We start from the raw sequence: 18,461 nt of genomic DNA on the forward strand, positions 1-18,461 counted from the left end.
TCAAAGATTGTGAAGTTAAGTTCTGTTTTAGGATAGAACTTACACATATAAATGATTGCTATTGTACTTTTAGATAAGTGATCGCACTACATACAGCATTTCCTGTTCATGAAGGAATACCTAATATACTGCAAATGTTAAAGGGCAGGGAGGAGTTTAGTGAGCCCACTCTCAGTAGAAAGACAGCTTTAGAGTGGTTTCAGAGTAACAGCCGTGTTAGTCTGTATTCGCAAAAAGAAAAGGAGTACTTGTGGCACCTTAGAGCCTAACCAATTTATTTGAGCATAAGCGTTTGTGAACTACAGCTCACTTCATCGGATGCATACTGTACGATGCATGCTTTAGAGTGTAATCTCACAAGAAAGGGTGTATGCAATAACTATGATATTTTATAGAAGTGGTTAGTTACGCATGTACTGTAAAACAACTCTCTACGTATGTGGACCATTGCGAATCCTTGGCAGAGGATCAGAAAAACTTGAAATGTTTCATTCCATAGTCCATTTTCACTACCTATTCAGAAAAGTCAATATGTAGCTGAAGTGAAGCTGCAGGACTCATGCCAATAATGATCTGGGAAAAAGTCCACCCACCTCACAGGGAAACTACACTACCTTTTAGTTCATGACAAACTGAACTCCCTGTGTGAATCGAACCACAGTGCTGAGGAGAACTCTTCAACTAAAGTCACTTACTGAGAGTCCCCGCTCTCCCCGTCCCTATGGCTTTGGAGCTGTGTATCTGGTTCAATATAGTTTTGAATGGCAAATCTTTATTCTCTTGTGAAGAAGTTGGTTACTTTTTATAAGCACCTAACTTCTGTAATCCAAAGAACCATGGAGTAAACTGATTACCATTCATTATTTTGCAGTTAGGCTTAACATTTACTGTAGAAAGCCCACTAACTGTAGATTAAGGCCTACAGGCTCCCTTCATGGAAGGGGAAAAGTTAATAAAAATAGTCACTACTTTTGAAGTAAATCTCTTCCCATGTGGGAGAACGGTTTGCTGGCACTATCATATCCCCTCTCCCACAACTGCACAGTGAGGCCCATAGATTTAAGAAACACTGAAGCAGAGGTTCTGCCCTTTTGTTGTAATCTTCATGTTTCCTCTTTCCGACTTGCTATGGAGCCATATTGTAACTTGCCATCCAGCTGAGCCTCCAACGCTACACACGCACACAATATACAGACAGGAGTTAGTTAGTGGTGAAACTGGCCATTAGCTCCCACTGGAATTTCTGATTGAAATCCTGCAAGTATCAAGGAAAATGCCTTTTTGGAGTAGCTGTTCCGAGTCTTTCCAGTCTGGCCATGCAATGTTCAGCTGGATTCATTTCCCTCCCCTTGCCAACCAGATTTGGTTTGTATTTATGCAAATATTATTCCCACCAGAACAGGGACATGGAACTAGGCCATAGGAAAAGGGTTCTTACAAGCCAGTTTAAAAATCTGGGATGTGTGGGAGCAAGTGTTTTAAGAATGTTAGTGTACAGATTTAATTTAATCCCATTTTAATAATGTATACATTTACTGCCCTGATTGAACAAAATTAATGGGGGATGGCTTTTGCATCACAACAGTCTATAGAAATGCTGCCATCAACATGTTTTCTTTGAAACCATTCAAATTAAGTACAAATTAGCTTTTAAAAAAGAACAAGAGGCTGGACAGCACAGTGGTGCTTGCTTGTTGTGTTGCTGTTTCATCAGGTGAAACCTGGTTTTCGGTCTGTAGTGACATAAGCTAGCTGTACACGTTTATGAAACTAGTTTGTGTAGTTCCATGTGTTTGGCCACCACAATTCAGGAGAAGCTAAAGACTGTTCTGAATAGCTGTGAATTGCACCTAGCTAGTAGTTTTTCCAGATTAGGGCAGTTGACAGGTTGTTTGCAATCTGCCATACCTGCTATAGGATGGCTGATCTATGAGGAAAATACATTACTTCAATTTTAAGTGCTTTCAGTGCCCAAGTTCAAGTTGTTAAGTAGGCAAGGCCTGCTAGGTGGGGATGGGGGAGGAGCAAAGGTGAAAGGTACCAAGAAATCGGAGGCTCGCTTGCTTAATTCACAATAAAATCACTTAAATCAAAATGTTTATGCAGGATGAAAAATTTTCCTCATCTCCCTTCAGCAAGTTTAGTCTGAACTTGATTTAATTTAAAACATCAACCACTGAGACTGCTTTAGAGGTAGTGTATCCCCAGAGGGGAGAGAGGGGACTTTGGTGTGGACACCTAGGGATGAATACAAAGCAGGCAAAGATGGGATGGCTCCTTCACCAAGGCTCTTCAGCATGAATAAGTGGGATCTGGTGCCTTCATGGAGAGAAAAGTAAAGATTGATTGGATTTCTCATGGTCAATGAAGACCCTTCCCTCAGGGAAAGGAAAGAAAATTACGACACAAAGATCTGGTGTCCTGTTTAAGAAATGGCCTTGTTATAACTAGAGTTGGATGAAATCTGAACCTCAATTCCAAACCCTAATCAATCTGCACGGGAAGGGTGGCTTTCGAATTCAGATGCTTGGCTCCAAATCCATACCTATGATTTTACTCCCAGGAGACTGTTTTCTAGTTTGAATTGAAATGCAGCTGACAGCTTGAAACAATAAACATTTTTACAAGATGTGAAACTCCTGAAGGAACAGGTTATTGCTATGAGAGTTCTGCCATTCAATATCTCCATTTGGGGCCAAAAATCTTAGAAGGATTCCTTAAAAATCATTGATACCATTGAATCAAAGCCCTCCAGCTTATTCCATACCATACTGAATCCTGTAACCTGGCTGTGAATTTGAACACAGCCTCCACAGCCCATACATAGATATAACAAATGCATTGCCCTGGGGTATGCTCAGAATTATTTTTGTATGCAGAATGTAGCTTTGTTGGATCCAGCATATTAGAATGGCAAGGTGGGGAAGAAAATATCTCTTATTGGACCAACTTCTGTTCAAGAGAGAGACAAGCTTTAGAGTTTACACAGACCTCCTCTTCGGGTCTTAGAATTATTTTTGGCCCTTTCAAATGTTTTCAATAAATTAGCCACTAGGTGGCACTTAAAGTTTGCTTTTCCATCCTGCATCTTTTTTTGCAAGAGATATTTTTCAAGTTGTTCATCTACAATTAAGAGTGGATGACTCCCAATGGGACTGTTTTGGCAGAAAGCAAGATGCAGCAATATTTGAGTGAAAGCAGGCAGAAGTATAACCATTTAAAAAGGGAACAATGACTATAATTTAAATAAGATTTGGGTGGTTGCAGCGTTTGCATAATCCCTCCTGGCATACAAGAACAGTAGAGAAGTCTGTGGCTTTGCTCTCCTGCTGTGTTTCAACAAAACAAAACAAAAATGGAAAAATTGTTACAGCAATATTTTCCCTATCTTTCATATTCTCTCTCTTCTCCCTTCCCCAACCCCCTACTTTCAGTGGAATGCAATTTACTTAATGATTGCATTATAATGAAGCTAGTTTTGAGCCTTTGTATTGGGCTGCCTTTTGTTGTGAGTTCTGAACATAAATTTTAAAAATACTTAACTTCACTTAGGAAAGTGCAGATGAGATACAGTAACATGGCAGAATTATGGGAGTTTTTAGGAAGGTTCTCTGGGTTTTGTATTGGCTGGAACTCCTGCAATAGTTTACAGGTACTCTGTGTCTGTCTTTTTTTGATAGATTGTTTGTTTGTTTTAAACTGCCATTGTATTTTGGCTTCAAGATGGTTAAATAAGTTTCAGTATTAAGTAAACTTCTCTGACCCTGCCTACTTCCTGTCCTGTCAAACCTTTCCTTGTAAGAATAACAGTGTCCTTTTATTTGGGAGAGTGCAGCATGATGTTTTTGGCAGGCCCAACATTTTTGACTTACATAAGTTTGTGACCTTAAGTGCAAGAAAAGTGAATGCTTGCTTCAGTGCTGCATGGTTTCTGCCTAAAAAAGAAAAGTGCCCACTTTTCTGGTCATTGTAGTTTTTGAATAATTATCAACATAATTATTCCACCTTATTGTACATGATTGCACTTCCATATGAAAGGATCAGAACTAAAAATGGGATCATTTTGTAACTAGTTATATAAGATGCTCAATCTCTGAATATGTAGGGCAGACTGTACTAACTTATTGATTTCTAGAATTGGCACAAAAGGCCCTTGTCTCGCTAGCAAGTATTTGGCAACCTCTTCCTCCATAAAGATCCAATTCTGCACAATATAAGCCTGGGATTACTGCTGGGTAAAGGGCTCATTGCATGACTAAAGGCCACAGGATCAGGCCCTAATTTTGAACTGAATTAATATAGTTGTTCATTTTATTTACTTTGAAACTGCTCTTTCATTAATTGTGGGCTTATTTAGTTTTTTACAACTAAATTTATGATACCCCCGTGCTCCATTATAACACATATCAGTTAGGAAACAACCACCCACAGCTGATTAAGCAGTCTGATCTGAATATTTAAAATCCCCAACTAAATAGTAACTGCTTAATTTTAATACTTAAAGAACTTAAGAAAGAATAAAGGTGTATTAGCTGTACATGTACCTGTTATTTTTCTCAATAGGTTTTGATAACTTTTCAATGATGTTACAAGACTAACATCTAATTATGGATTCTGTACTTAAATGTTAACACCTGTTTAGGTTTTCTTGTGTACCATAATAAATATTGTTTATAGCCCCGTTAGCAATTAAAGCTGATATGTTTGAACTGAAGTAAATATTTATCTTGATTAATGTTGATTACAATAAAGTTTGAAAAAGGGAAGCAAGAAAATCAAACAGTCATAAAAGAAGAAACTTGGACCAGATTCTTTTAACATGAGCATTTTGTGGTTTACAGATTCCTAGCCAGTCAGAAAGGTTGTCTCCAACTGTCCAAGACAAAATAACCATGTGCCCTACTTGGATGAAAACCTTTCCCTTTCCTTTGCAACTAAGCTGATTGCGTATGCTGTTTCTAGTGAGCGAGGCAGTAAGCATAATATGCCATGCAGCTCTGCTACTGCACCTAAAGACTGACCAAAACATCCCTGCTATGCCAATCCAGGATTGTGCTAGATTGCATGGTGTTTTTCAGCAGATGGATTATAGACTCTTCCCCTAACAAGGAGTGTTTCTATCCTGGAGGGAAAAACCATGGTTTATGCCTTCCCATTAAAAGAAAAAAAAAAAAGCTTCCCGTATCCCCCTGTCGGAGTATACTGCAATCAGCCAGGCGTTAAGTGGTGCTACTGTTGTTTAGGCCATTAAAAGATGCTTGGAGAAATAAGAAGTTTTCCCCTCCTCACTTTTGTGAGAGGGGTGAGTCAGAGATAAGCAGGCCGGCACTAGTCGAAGAAAGGTTGGAACAGCTTTTTTGAAGGGGAGAGTAGGTATAAAGTTTCAGCTGGAGCCCTTGTTCCGATCTGTCCAACCTGTGTTGGACAGAGCCAATTTATCAAAACTTATTAAAGAGGAAGGAGTTGCAACAAAGGTAGAAAATCAAGTCTGGCAACTTAGAGTTCACTACCATCCCTTGACAGGAGGAGGAGGGACACCTATGTCAGGATGGATGGGGTCTTCCTTTTCTGGGTCCACATCATCATCTTGGTTTTGATCCCAGGTAAACGATTCAAGCCCTTTTTGCTTGCATAAGGGGATCATCTTCCCTAAGTCTATTTTTGCTGGGCTTCCAGGAGAGTGACGATATCAAGAGAGAGCATGCCAAGCCACACCAATAACGATACAAATAAACTAACAGCTTCTCTACCACTCTACAGGACTGAGACAACTGACTATTTCCCCCAAGTAGCAGCAGCATCTTATTTGCATTTCTGTTTCTATTTGATATTTACCACCTGTTGCTTTATTTAAAGGTAATGGGTAGGGTTGGTTGAAACCATACCATCCAAATTTATTTTTAGACTACAATGCACTCTAGAAAATTTGTTTCATTCAACATTTTCCAGGTTTTAAACAAAAAAATGAAAACCGAAAGCTTATGCTCAAATAAATTGGTTAGTCTCTAAGGTGTCACAAGTACTCTTTTTCTTTTTGTCCCAGAACTAAACTCAAGGCACTCCATCTTTCATATCAGCTTCTAGTCAGTAGAAGTCTGATGGATTTGAAGGGGGCTTCAAATTTCCCTGGCTGCTGGAAAGGTGAAGGCATAGTCTCTCCCTCCCTTCTATCCTGTACACCAGGGCTTCCTGGCTATGGTGTGAGAATGCATTCTATACTTGTCTAATTTTACCCAACCTCTATTTTTGAGTGCTCCTCCCTAATGCCTTCCCCTGCCATTGCTCATAGCTTTCCGAAGTACCAGCTGAACGAATCTGACTAACATCAGTAAAGAGATAAGGCGGGGGAGGTAATATCTTTTATTGGATCAACTGTTGGTGAGAGAGACAAGCTTTCCAGCTTTCCAGGAAAGCCTCTGGACTAGGAAAGGTACTAGGAGTGTCACAGCTAAATTCAAGATCTAACAGATAGTTTAGCATAAGTAGTTAACATATATTCTCAGGGACCAGTCAAGGAGAAGTGGCCCATTAACATCCCTGTAGTAGTAGGACAAAAAGGGGAATAAGTTTGTTACAGATTGTTGTAATAAACCATAAATCCAATGTCTTTATTAAGACCATGATTTTTAGTGTCTAGCAAAGTTGTGAATTTAAGCTCCCAATTTTCACTGCTCTATCTTGAGAAAGTTCTGAGCAGCAGCAGAAGCACTGAAGCTGTGTGTCTGCTGACTGAGGAAGACTTCACTGCATCAGTTTGCATTTGGTTCACGTTTAGAAGGTTTTCTTTGCAGCCATGAGGACTAGCAGATTTTTTCTTAATGAAATTTAAGATTCTGCAGAATTAATCTCACTTTCCTAGGAAAAAGTTCCCTATTCACCACAGAAGAGTGGATTTTTTCAAGTGTGTTCCAATTTACATATGATTGCAAACTGCTTTTTTTAATCTGAGCTTTTCTGCTGCTTAAGGTTTACTTGAAAGATATTGATGGTCTAGACCAGTGGTTCCCAGACTTGTTCCGCCACTTGTGCAGGGAAAGCCCCCGACGGGCCACACCGGTTTGTTTACCTGCTGCGTCCGCAGGTTTGGTCGATCTTAGCTCCCAGTGGCCGCGGTTTGCTGCTCCAGGCCAATGGGAGCTGCTGGAAGCGGCACGGGCCAAGGGATGTACTGGCCGCCGCTTCCAGCAGCTCCCATTGGCTAGGAGCAGTGAACCGCGACCACTGGGAGCCGCGATTGGCCGAACCTGCGGATGCGGAGGTAAACAAACTGGCGTGGCCCGTCAGGGGCTTTCCCTGCACAAGTAGCGGAACAAGTTTGGGAACCACTGGTCTAGATTAATAGTGAATCTAATAATAAATAGGATTCCTCATATACATGACACCTTACTGCTTAAATTTGCCATTTAAATGTTAAGAGTTCATGTTCAAAGGTATATATTTTTAGAGTATGCAACTGATTAGTGAGACTGAGATTTTTTTCATTTTTGATAGTTGGTTTGTATCTCAATTACCTCATTTTTTAAAGAATTGTATATACAGTACCTGGTACCAAAATATCCTGAAAGATTAATTCTAAGCGCAGACATTTGAGAAGAAAATACAAATATGTATGAAGTTATGATGAACACAGAACAGTGGGAGCTACTCATGTAACTGGTTTGCATAGAGGTAGTTATTTTTCTGGTTCTTGCTAGAAGTATTAAAAAGAGGTGCAGTGTAAGTGGGGGAAAAGTTAAATGTTTTAGATTAGTATTGCTGCGTCTAAGCAAACAAATGGGCTGTGGGCTTTTGCAAATTTGTTTCACTAGATAATAATAAATGTCAAATCTGAGATCCTTTTTGCATGTGTTAAAATAGCATTTGATTTTCTCGGTTGTCTTGATAAGTCAGTTGTCTCTTTTATAGTTCAGTTATGGTGTAGTACAAAATAAACTCAGCTAAAAACTTTTTCTAGTAAAGCTACAGTCCAATAAAAATTGCTTACAATTTCTAGTAAAGAAAGTCTACATCTACTGAACTGGTATGCCTGCTATTCTTAGAACAGAGAATTTGGAAAGCATCACATGCACCATAGCTGCAGGGTAGAAATAGATGTAACAATGTACTGTAAAACTGGAGCTATCTAACTGGCGTAGTGCTGTCTATAATGACAGTAACTTGGTCCGGTACAGGCATTTAACTACGAGGTTGGGAACATGGTTTGCATTTATTATAAACTGCTCCACCACCAAAATCCAAACAAAACACTATAGTGACTGTACAAACAGAAAGTTATAAACCTGTATATGTAATTTAAAAGTACCATATCTAGATAGTGTCCTATAATAGCATCACCCTCCCACATGCCTACCAACCTTACACAATCTGTTTCTCAATCAGTGTGTCTTGCTTCACCAAACCCTTTTATTTTTTATCATGCCAGATGACCCATGAGCGAGAAGGCAATCATAGGTGCTTCAGATGCTATTCTTGAATAGTTAGTTGGTAGATTCCCATAAAACATATTCCTTTCTAATAAACAGAAGAGGAATCTTCAGGCTTTACTAAGGCTTGTGGAAGAGAAAAGGTACACATATTATAGTGGGAATTAGAAAAAGGTGATCAGAAACACACACATTTCACCTTAATTGTGTTCTCCAAAGGGTAGTCCAATAGAAGGGCAATAGGATAACATTTCTGTTGGGCCTCCTTTAGTTTAATAGCTTGATTGTCTCTTCAAGTCCAACCCTTTAAGAAATTCCACCACAGGGGTCTCACTGGCCTGAGACTGTTGGTGACCAATTGTTGTCGTCATATTACCTGGCCTGGCCCTAGGACGCATGGAGCCCTGTGTGGAATCTGATAAAGAGACTCAACTGCTAATGGCAGAGGCGATGCGTGCGGGGGTGAGGATGCAGGGTCATGTGCCCCCCCCCCCCAGATTTGCTGTTTGGATTGTACTGAGCATGGTCAGTAACACTGCTGAAGCTGGCTGCCCTTGCTCTACCCGGTCCCACCCCAAATGGCAGGCGCAGGCCATCTCTGGCTAAAAGATCAGGGAATTGTATCCCTGCTACCACTGAAGGCACCCTGGGAACTAGGGTCCTCCTGCAGCCACAGAAGCTGGAAGTGCCTAGAGCCAGCCTAATATTGCCCTCTGCCAGCCATCTAGCTATTTACACTACAATCAATAGCCCAACCTGCAAACACATGTGTAATCAAGTCACAAGTAGTCCTGTTAGAAGCCAATAGGACCACTTGTGTGAGCATGTGGCCCCAGATGCCCAATGGGCAAGAGGATTCCTGCCTCGTTCCTTTTGTACCATACAATGCCCCCCCCCCCCCCCGCTCCACTCCAAAAAACCTCCCAAACCCTTTAAAATTGCTCATATTTAAAGAGCAAAGTGAAAGAGGTAAGGCCCCACAATGCACGTTACAAGATATTCATGGTTCCAACTACACCCTTTCTCCGGGATGCTGCCTCATTCAGTGTGCACCTCCCATTCACAGCTATGATAGTTACCCAAGGATACTCATGGTGGCCTTCTATGGCTGTGGAACTTAAAAGTTTGGCATTGTATTGTTAAAGTTACTGCACATGCCCAAAACAATTTTCAGTGAGTGATAACAGCCAAACCAATATCAGTTCTCACTGGAACACTCAACAGGGACTCTTATTTATTTATCTTGGATACTTTGACTCTAGAGATGTTAAAAAAAAAAAAAAAGCTGAAAGTGTGGTTTTATTTCTGTAACAGGGAAAGTGTATTTCTTTGTCTCTCCAGGCTCAAAAATAATCGACCCATATTCATTCAAATTTCTCTCCTTGTCTCTCTCTCCCCCAACACACACCCACACCTTTATACAAAGACTAGGTCTGGAAAATTTCATTGGAAAAGATTCAAGTTTCAGAAAATTATGGTGATAGAATGAAGAGAGGGTCTGAAGGGGGGTTAGAATGGAAACACTTGGGAGCCTTAACTATATAGCTGCCTCATGCACTTTGCTCTTTAAATATGAGCAATTTTAAGGGTTTTTAACAGTGTAGTTGGAGAGCTTCTGGCAGATAAAGTTTGTTGTCTTAACAGCTGGACAAAGCAGAAAAGATATTTAATTGTAAACATATCAGTAAACATCTGTTAAGTGTTTTTTATTCACCTCAGAAACATGCTGGAGTGATTATTTTTCAGTAGGTTTCGAGGACATCCCATTACTAATAGCCAAAGAACTTTGGCACAGTTAAAGGGAGTTAGAGTCAGAGAAAATAGTACACGTGACGGCAAATTCTGAGCATTAGCCAAATGAAATGCAAGTGTTTGGGGGTTTTATATGCTTCTCACTGCTGCCGGATGACTTATAACTATGTCCAAGGAATAATTATTGAAAGAGACAGCTGTGGGGTGGGACATTGTTAGCCTCATATGATCTGAATGCAAAAATAAAAGGTTAAATTTGAGATACAGTACAGTCATAAGACTAGGGTCCTTCACCTATTTTCTGTCCACCTGAATTAAACAGTTTACTTTTATTATTTCACAGAATCAAGTTTAAGTTATCCCTAATGGTGACATCAGGTAGCCTCTGTAATAGCTTCCTGAGGGAAGTGGTGGAAACCCTGGCCTTGGTGCATTTAAAGCCAGACAAGACAAAGTAGAAGAACAGGGAACAATCCTGACCTAACTGATCTTTTAAATGATTTTCATGCCTGAAGACCCTGTTCCCATTCACAACACTGCTGCTTTATTGGAAACATCAGTCAAGGTTTGCTTTTGAATATGGCACAGTTAATAACCCTGTATGAGTAACTTTGGTATGAGTTGACAGGTAAAGAGAGTGCCAATGCTCTCCTAGTGCATAACAGCCCACACTGCTGAATGTGCTCAGAAAACCCTGAGCCCCAGGAATCTGCATTTCCCAAAGCTCTCTCTTCCCCCTGTAGTAACTGTACATTCTGCAATTGTTATCAGCGTATTACATTGGAGAAGAAAGATTTGCCCTGGATGGGAGATACAGTGCCCAAGTGCAGAAGACGTTCATTTCCCAGTATGCTATTTGGATGCTGGGTGGGCACTCCATTAGTTCCCTACTCCCACCCCTGGTCCCACAGGGAGATCTCCCCTGCTCCCTTTGCACAGGAGGCAGGAATTCACCCAGAAACAACTCCAACACCGCTATCGGTAAGAAACGCTCAGCTTATCAGCAACAAGTTGCCCTCGTGCCCACCCTCCAGCATCAGCCTCTCAGGCACTGAGCAGGAGTTTCTTCCCTTTGGGTGATCCTAACATCCCTCTGGATCCCTCTGGCTGATCCTAACATGAAGCACAACACAAGCGCTACATGCTCAGACTGTGCCCTGAGCCTGTCTCCTCGCCCAGAGCTCTCAGCCTCTCAATCTGTTGCGTCCTGCAGCTTCAGCTGCCCACTATACATGGTGTCTCCCTCAGCAGCCTGTGCAATTGTAATCTGAGGTGTAGAAGAGCTCACAGCTGGGAGTAAGGGCAGGATTTCCTGCCAGCTCTCTAACCAACCTCTCAAGCTCTGTGGGGATGGGAAGGCCAGCTTCTCCAGTTTGCGCTTCCCCCTGCCCACCAGGACTCTGGGGGTAGGACCAGCTTTTAAAGCACTGCTGTTCATCTGTGGAGCTGGAAGTCACGTAGACACAGGCTCCTAACTTTCAAAAACAAACCAGGTCTAAGTTGTATCCCTTGGAATGTTTACAGGAGGTGTGGCCAAGCATGGCAAGCCAAGTTCCACAACATGGTCCATGGCCATTCTCAATTTTAATATAGAGATCCAGCCTGAGGAGACCATAGATTTCATCATGCAGTGCTCTAACTGGGTCAGGCAGCCTCCCCTCAGTTCAAAACAGATCATTGCAAAACAGCCACTCATGTCTCCGTAGGCTATGCATTTGTGTTCCTGATGAGACTGGCTACATCTGGTCTCTTGTATGCACATGTGATCCCTGGCCATCAAGATTTTGTTAATTCCCCAATATAGACTTCAGTTGGGCAACTCTGGGTGTCCCTGGTTTAATCAGATGATTAACTAACAAGTGGATCCCATTGCTGCTTCATACACCATAAAAACAAAGTTTGTAAGAGATCTTCCAATTGCAAGAGGGTTGGTTCTGAAAGATTTGATACAACAGTGTCTGATACAACAATTTTGGATACAGTTGTACATCTCTTATGTGAAATTTTATCTCTCATTTACTTATGGAAATGAGCATTAAATTAAAGTCATATATTGCTGCAATGTAAAAGGCAAAAGGTAGTGTAAGCTAAGCTGGTAAAGCCAGGTGATTTTAAATGTATATATTCTTTAATGGCAAACTAAATGTTAGGAAATGAGGCTTTGCAGTGTATCAGAGCACTTGTCTAACTTTTGGATTACTTGTATGGAAAAATATAGCTGTCTTTTGGAATTCAGAAAAACAAAACAAAATACTGCATGGCTTAGATTCCAAACCATTCAGTCTACTTCAAAATGGCTGCTGTATGGAGAAGCCTTCTTGAAATGAAGGTTTAGGGGAATATTCTTCCCAAGCCTATATCCTCAGCCACTGTACTGAAGCAAATAGGTGGCAAAGGTACTTAAGGCAGGCTAGAATTTGCCATATTTGGGTCATTTTAATTTCACACTATTCTTATGACTTCGGTGAGCTTTGTATTGCTCTGTTGTAACCAGTGAGCTCTGTATTGCTCTATTTGTCCCTGTAAATTACTGAGGAAGTTGGAAGGGTGAAGTTGAAACCAGGTCACTGTAAAAAGACAGAATGACAGATTTGTAGATTGTTAAATTAGTATGGAGGGCATTCGTTATTTTCAAAAGAATTGCAGGTGAAATCCTGGCTTCACTGGAGTCAATGGGATTTTGCCATTGGCTTCATGTGGGGAAGGATTTCACACCCTATGGAGATGCCCTGATTTAGCTGTAATTGAAATCATTTGGAGTTTGCCATTGACTTCAGTGGAAACAGGACTGTGTCCTGACAGGGGGATTCTTGGTTGATTTAATGTGTTGCTTGGTGCTAAATCCCACAGTGCTTTATTCAGGCAAAACTCCCATTGGAATGAATGGAAGTTTTGCTTGAGTAAAGACTGCATGACTGAGCCTTTAGTAACAGGTATAAAACCTCAGAGTGGGTCCTTTAACCTCCTCCTTCGGTCAGGCACGCTGGAACAATTTTTATAGTGGGGGTGCTGAGAGCCATTGAACCAAACTGTAAACCATGTAAACTATATAATGGAAAGCACTTCAAGCCAGGGGGTACCCACGCTACTCGTTTCAGCACCTATGCCTTCAGTCTTGAAAGACACATTGAGGTTGAGATTTTGATGATGTTATCTCAACACTTTCTACATCATGGACTAAGTTGTGCCTGGGTGTCTGTGGGCACCATTCCTTCATAGTGCCTTATGCCAGGGCTAACCTCTTTCACATTCTATCCCATGATACCTCAGTCATCCTTCTTCTGAACACTGAAATAATTTTGTCCCCTCAGCTATATTCAGTTCTGTAAGACATTCTCCCTCTATCCTATGCAAAGAGTTTTGGTTTCTTTGTACGATGGTATAGAAAGTGCATTTGAATCATACAAATACATTCTCTCTGGTTAAATCAACAATAGGTAATAGCCATCTGCAAGACTGGTAGTAAAATGCACTGTGACCTGGAATCATGTTGCGTCGGTTTGTTTCCATCTGAGTGCCTGGCATAGCTGTATTTCTGTATGTTTTACCATTTCTCTATTCCTTATGGCATTTTTGTGTGTGTGGTGCTTAAAGAGAAGTCATTTTCAAACTTACCTCAGTGCAATATTGCATCTGTGAAGGCTCCCAGAAAGAGTGGTAGATACTGCAGCCTCACAGGCTGTTCTCTACCCTGAGTTCGTTACATGGATGACCCACCCTAGTATTGCTGGGGCTGAGCTTGGGAACCTCAGTCTGTTCCAGAAACCAGAGTTCCCATAATTACATAATGCATGGCTATCATATTACTAGGCTAGCCTCAAATTGACTAATGTCAGACTCACTAAGGATGGTGAAGTTGTAGTATGCATAATTTCCTGGAGAGGGTGATTTGTTCTTTACTGCTGAAGTACTTTAGATATTAACACACGCAAATATTAAGTCCCAGTGAGACAAATGGTCTGACAGTCATATACAGTACAAAACGAAAGGTAATTCATAGTGAAGGTTTCCAGTGTCTTTAACTTGGCCTGTTGTATCTAAACATTGCAAGGCCCTGAAATCAGTCAGTGAGGTTACATACCATCTGTGCAGCTGCCACTGGGAAGCATAGGTCAAGATAAGGCTAGCATGTAAGACCACGCATGGCATGGCCTTACTTTGGGGGGTTGGCAGAGCATTAGACTGATGTCAGGTATTGTTCCCTCTCGCTTGTTTTCTGCATGTGGAGTGAGAGGCTGACTCAATTCACATTTAAGGAGCACAGCTCCTTGTTCCCCCCCTGCTGACTCAGTCTATATTAGAGGCAATCAACGAACCTCACTTCTTAAGCTCTGGATTTCTTATAGCTACTGCTGAACCCAGATTTCAAACCATTACAGCTACTGTTCACTCATCCCTAGTAGTCTATGAGCGTCCTATCTCAGCTGCAGAGCTAGGACTCTGGCTACATCAGCAGCTCTGGTCTGGAGACAGCAGGGCCTGCTTACCTTTTCTTCATCATCTTGAAATCTTGGGCACATTAACAGCATCCTTCATTACATCAGACCTGCTACATACCTTCTAGCCAGCTGGGTATAACAAAAGCCCATATCTCAACCCTTTGTAGTATCAAACTCCAACTAATCCACACAAGTTGTACCACATAAAATCTTCTATATCATGAATAGACCAAGTAATGAAACATACTAGCCAGTGTGCCTCAGCCCACGCTCTCCTAAAGAAGGCTGCTCGCTTACAGTTAGGATTACGGATCTATTTTGTACAGTTCTTCTGAAGCAGTCTCCCAAATCCTCACCAACAAAAACTTATCTAAGAAAGCTTGCATAACTGACAAATACTGCCTAGAGTCTGGTGGACTTCACGCATTGCAACCACAGCAGGCTTTTCTCAGTTTAATTTGCATATTCATCCATGAAGGATTTAGTTCCAGCAGAGTAGTTTTACATTCACTATACTAGGTAATCTTTGTTCATCTGAAAAGCGTCACTAGGTTTGCTTCTATAGCACCATGTATTCAGTCAACAGAGATAGTGTGTACTGGGAAGGTCCCCCCCCACAAAAAATAACTAACTCATACTGAACAAAGGCAAGGGTGATCTTTTCAACACCACCTCATCCCATTCTGCAGGAACAGGTGGATATTGCTTGTGATGGGATCAACGAAAGCTTGGTAATATTCAGAAGTCAGTTCTAATCAGGCAGGGTTCTTAGGGCCACAAGGGCTGCTGAAAGGCTATGCGTGCTTTCCGGTGGATTTTAGGGTATATTTCCTGTATGCATCCCCCATGGTTACCTATAGATTCCAGAGTTATCAGCAAGATTCATTTAATTCTGGTGCCCAAAATATACTATATACATTTTGGAATATCATTTGTGCCTCTCATTCTCTAGCTGCATTAAACAGAGCCCACCCTTTCCTGCCCACTTATGTGGCTGCTGTGATGGACATCCTTCCCCATAGGCTGGCTGCGTCTTGCCAGAAGTTAGATCCACAAAGGAACTTTGGTGCCTAACTGCCATGTTAGGCACCTGAATCAACAATTAGGCACCACGAGATCCTCAAAACCCTACTCAGCTGCTGCTTAACCCTGAGTGAGCCTAAATGCCATAGATGCCTAAGTGCTTGACAGTAAAATTCCCTAGCTGCCTCAGCGCCTGCCAGTGGGAATGCACAAAACTGCCTAAATCTTCATGGGCCTGAGCTACTCAGACTAAGCCCCAGTACAGTTCAGACACTAGAGTTTCTCTATCTGTCTCCCCAGTGGGGCCCAGTCCATTAGGTGTTTTCCAAGCATACCTACTGGGGTCTGAGCCCTGCACAAAAGATGGACGGGACAACCAGATCAGGAATTTTGGGTGGGTGTCCCAGAATACCCAATAGCCCAGTGCTCTGAGCACTCACAAGGGATACCCAGGTTTCAATCCCCATTCTGCCTCATTCAGAGCAGAGACTTGAATCCAGGTCTCTACATCCCAGGTGAGCACCCCAGTCCCCACACTAAAGGGCATTCTAGGGTAGTTTTTCTCCCATTGAAGCTGTTTCACTTTGTATAAAGAATTAAATAGTCATTGACAAAGAGAGGGGTTGACTCTAGGCACTCACCTGGGAGGTGGATGACCCAAGTTCAAGTCATTGCTGCAGAGCAGGAATTTGAAAACAGGTTTCTCGCATCCCAGGTGAGTGCCTTAACTACTTGGCTATTGGCTGTCATGGGGTGGGGTCTCTTGCTTCTGGGGAGAAAGGGCTGACCTGGTGTAGTCACCTAGCTTCAGGAGAGAAGGTATGGCTGGGAGTCTTGAGCAAAGATAGGTACCTGACTCCCTTTGAGGGGCAGAGCCTAGTGTTTCCTACTGGCTAGCTTAGGCAGCTCTCCCCGCTCCCCTCCAACTCATCTTGCTGGCTTTTCTGCAATTCCCTTATGTGTGTAATGGGGTTGTGAAGTCCACAGCGTGGCAGGGCACCTACAAGCTAGGCATTGCAATGCTGAGCACTGTGATATCTAAGTGCCTTGTGGAGTTAGCCCTTAGTTTATATTTTTGACTCTATGGGCTCAATCCTTGGGCCCTGCTCTGGCTGCTTTGTGCCGCTGTAGGAGCGGGAAAGATGCCTTAAAGGGGCAGCCAGGGATTCCCCCTAACAGAGAGGTATCCTTGGCATTACAAGCTCTGCTTCCCTGGTACAGGTCAGTTTGGAAAGTGGTGGCAGGCTTACCAGGTGTGGGGGAGGGGCAGGGTTCTAAGTTACAAGGGAGGCCGTTTCATCCACTAGCTAACCCCATATTGGCTGAGAAGAGTTTACAGCCACCTTTCCACCCCATTCTCCCCTCAGATAGGCCAAATGTAAACCTGGGGCTGCTGAAGTCTGAGCCCTGTCAGCAACACAAAGGGCCACCTAACTTTTTAAAGCTGAGATTAGTTCTGGCATTTAAAGGATCCCACAGATCAGAAGCCCGGCAACCACAGTCTGCATGCACTACAAAAGCCAGCATTGTCAATCAGACAAACACAGCTCACCTAACCCTGAGCTGCCTCCACAGCTCTTCTCTGATCAGTAGGAGAGTGGCTAAGTGGGAATGTAAAAACCACTTGAATCCCAAAAGGAGGCTTTTGGTGAACCTGGCTAAGGAGATGACTTAGGAGAGCTATCAAAAAAAATCAGTAAAAGGAGATTTTGGATACCAAAAAGCAGCAAATATGTCTACTCCCTGTACAACTTCTTTAAATATAGTTAAAAGACACAGATAGTGAAAGAGAAAATTAATCCACTTAAACCAGTAAGAGTGGGAAACTGGTGAAAGAAGTTCCATCGGGGAGCTAGCAGCTTTGTCAGCCCATTGTCTGACTCATCCCGTTACAGATAATGACGGGTGAGCACTGTACCTGTGGGAAACTACAAAATGGTTGGGAAATGATGAGAAGCTCTGGATGAGACAGGTTTAGGTAATATGCCACCATGTTTTTGAAGGTGACTAGAACAGCTTAAGCTATGGTTTGAGTTCTCAAGGGACAGGTCAGAATCCACAGAACTGTAAAGTGGCAAATGTAACATCATTGAAACCAGTGTTGGCAGGAACTACTGGTTCTGCCCTCATTTCTAATAACATTTTAATTTATAAACTGTTCTGGAGTTGTACAGTCCATTAAACACACACAGAAAAGTCACCACAGAGCGTGAGTTATTGGTTTGAAGCTGAGACACTTCTGGGTGGATGTCTATCTCCCTAACCATGTTTCTGTTTCTTACACTGGCTCTCTAAGGACTTCATCCTGAGCACACTGAAGTCAATAATAAAACTCCAACTGACCACAATAGTGCAGGAGCAGACATTAATTGCTCACTGCGTTGTGTCTCTGTGCATCCTTTGACACTCTTCTCTAGCCCTCTGGTTCCCACTTGCCATGTCTCTCTGATCACTAGGCATGTCTGTCTTTCTCTGTGCATGAGCCCATTTCACACTGCTCCTCTAGCTTGTCCCCCCTTTGTTCCCTCTAGAAGCATAAGTGGCAAATTCTGATTTGGTGATGTTTTACACTAACTCTCACAAGCATGGGCTCAGTTGCTCACTGGCCTGCCCCTGGAACAGTTATTCACAGCAGTGTGAAATGCTGCTAAATCAGCACAGTAGCACTATGATCTCACCTTGTGCTAGTGTAAATGATTGCACAACATGCAGGGCAATGGTGACCTGGGCCATACCTATTTGTACTCAAGGTACAATGAGTGCAGGATTCAAATCCAGAACTAGTGGGCAGCCTCCATTCCTCCATTCTGGCCCCTTTGCACTC

The sequence above is a fragment of the Eretmochelys imbricata genome, chromosome 10 (genome assembly GCF_965152235.1).
Source record: "Eretmochelys imbricata isolate rEreImb1 chromosome 10, rEreImb1.hap1, whole genome shotgun sequence".
Taxonomy (NCBI): domain Eukaryota; kingdom Metazoa; phylum Chordata; order Testudines; family Cheloniidae; genus Eretmochelys; species Eretmochelys imbricata.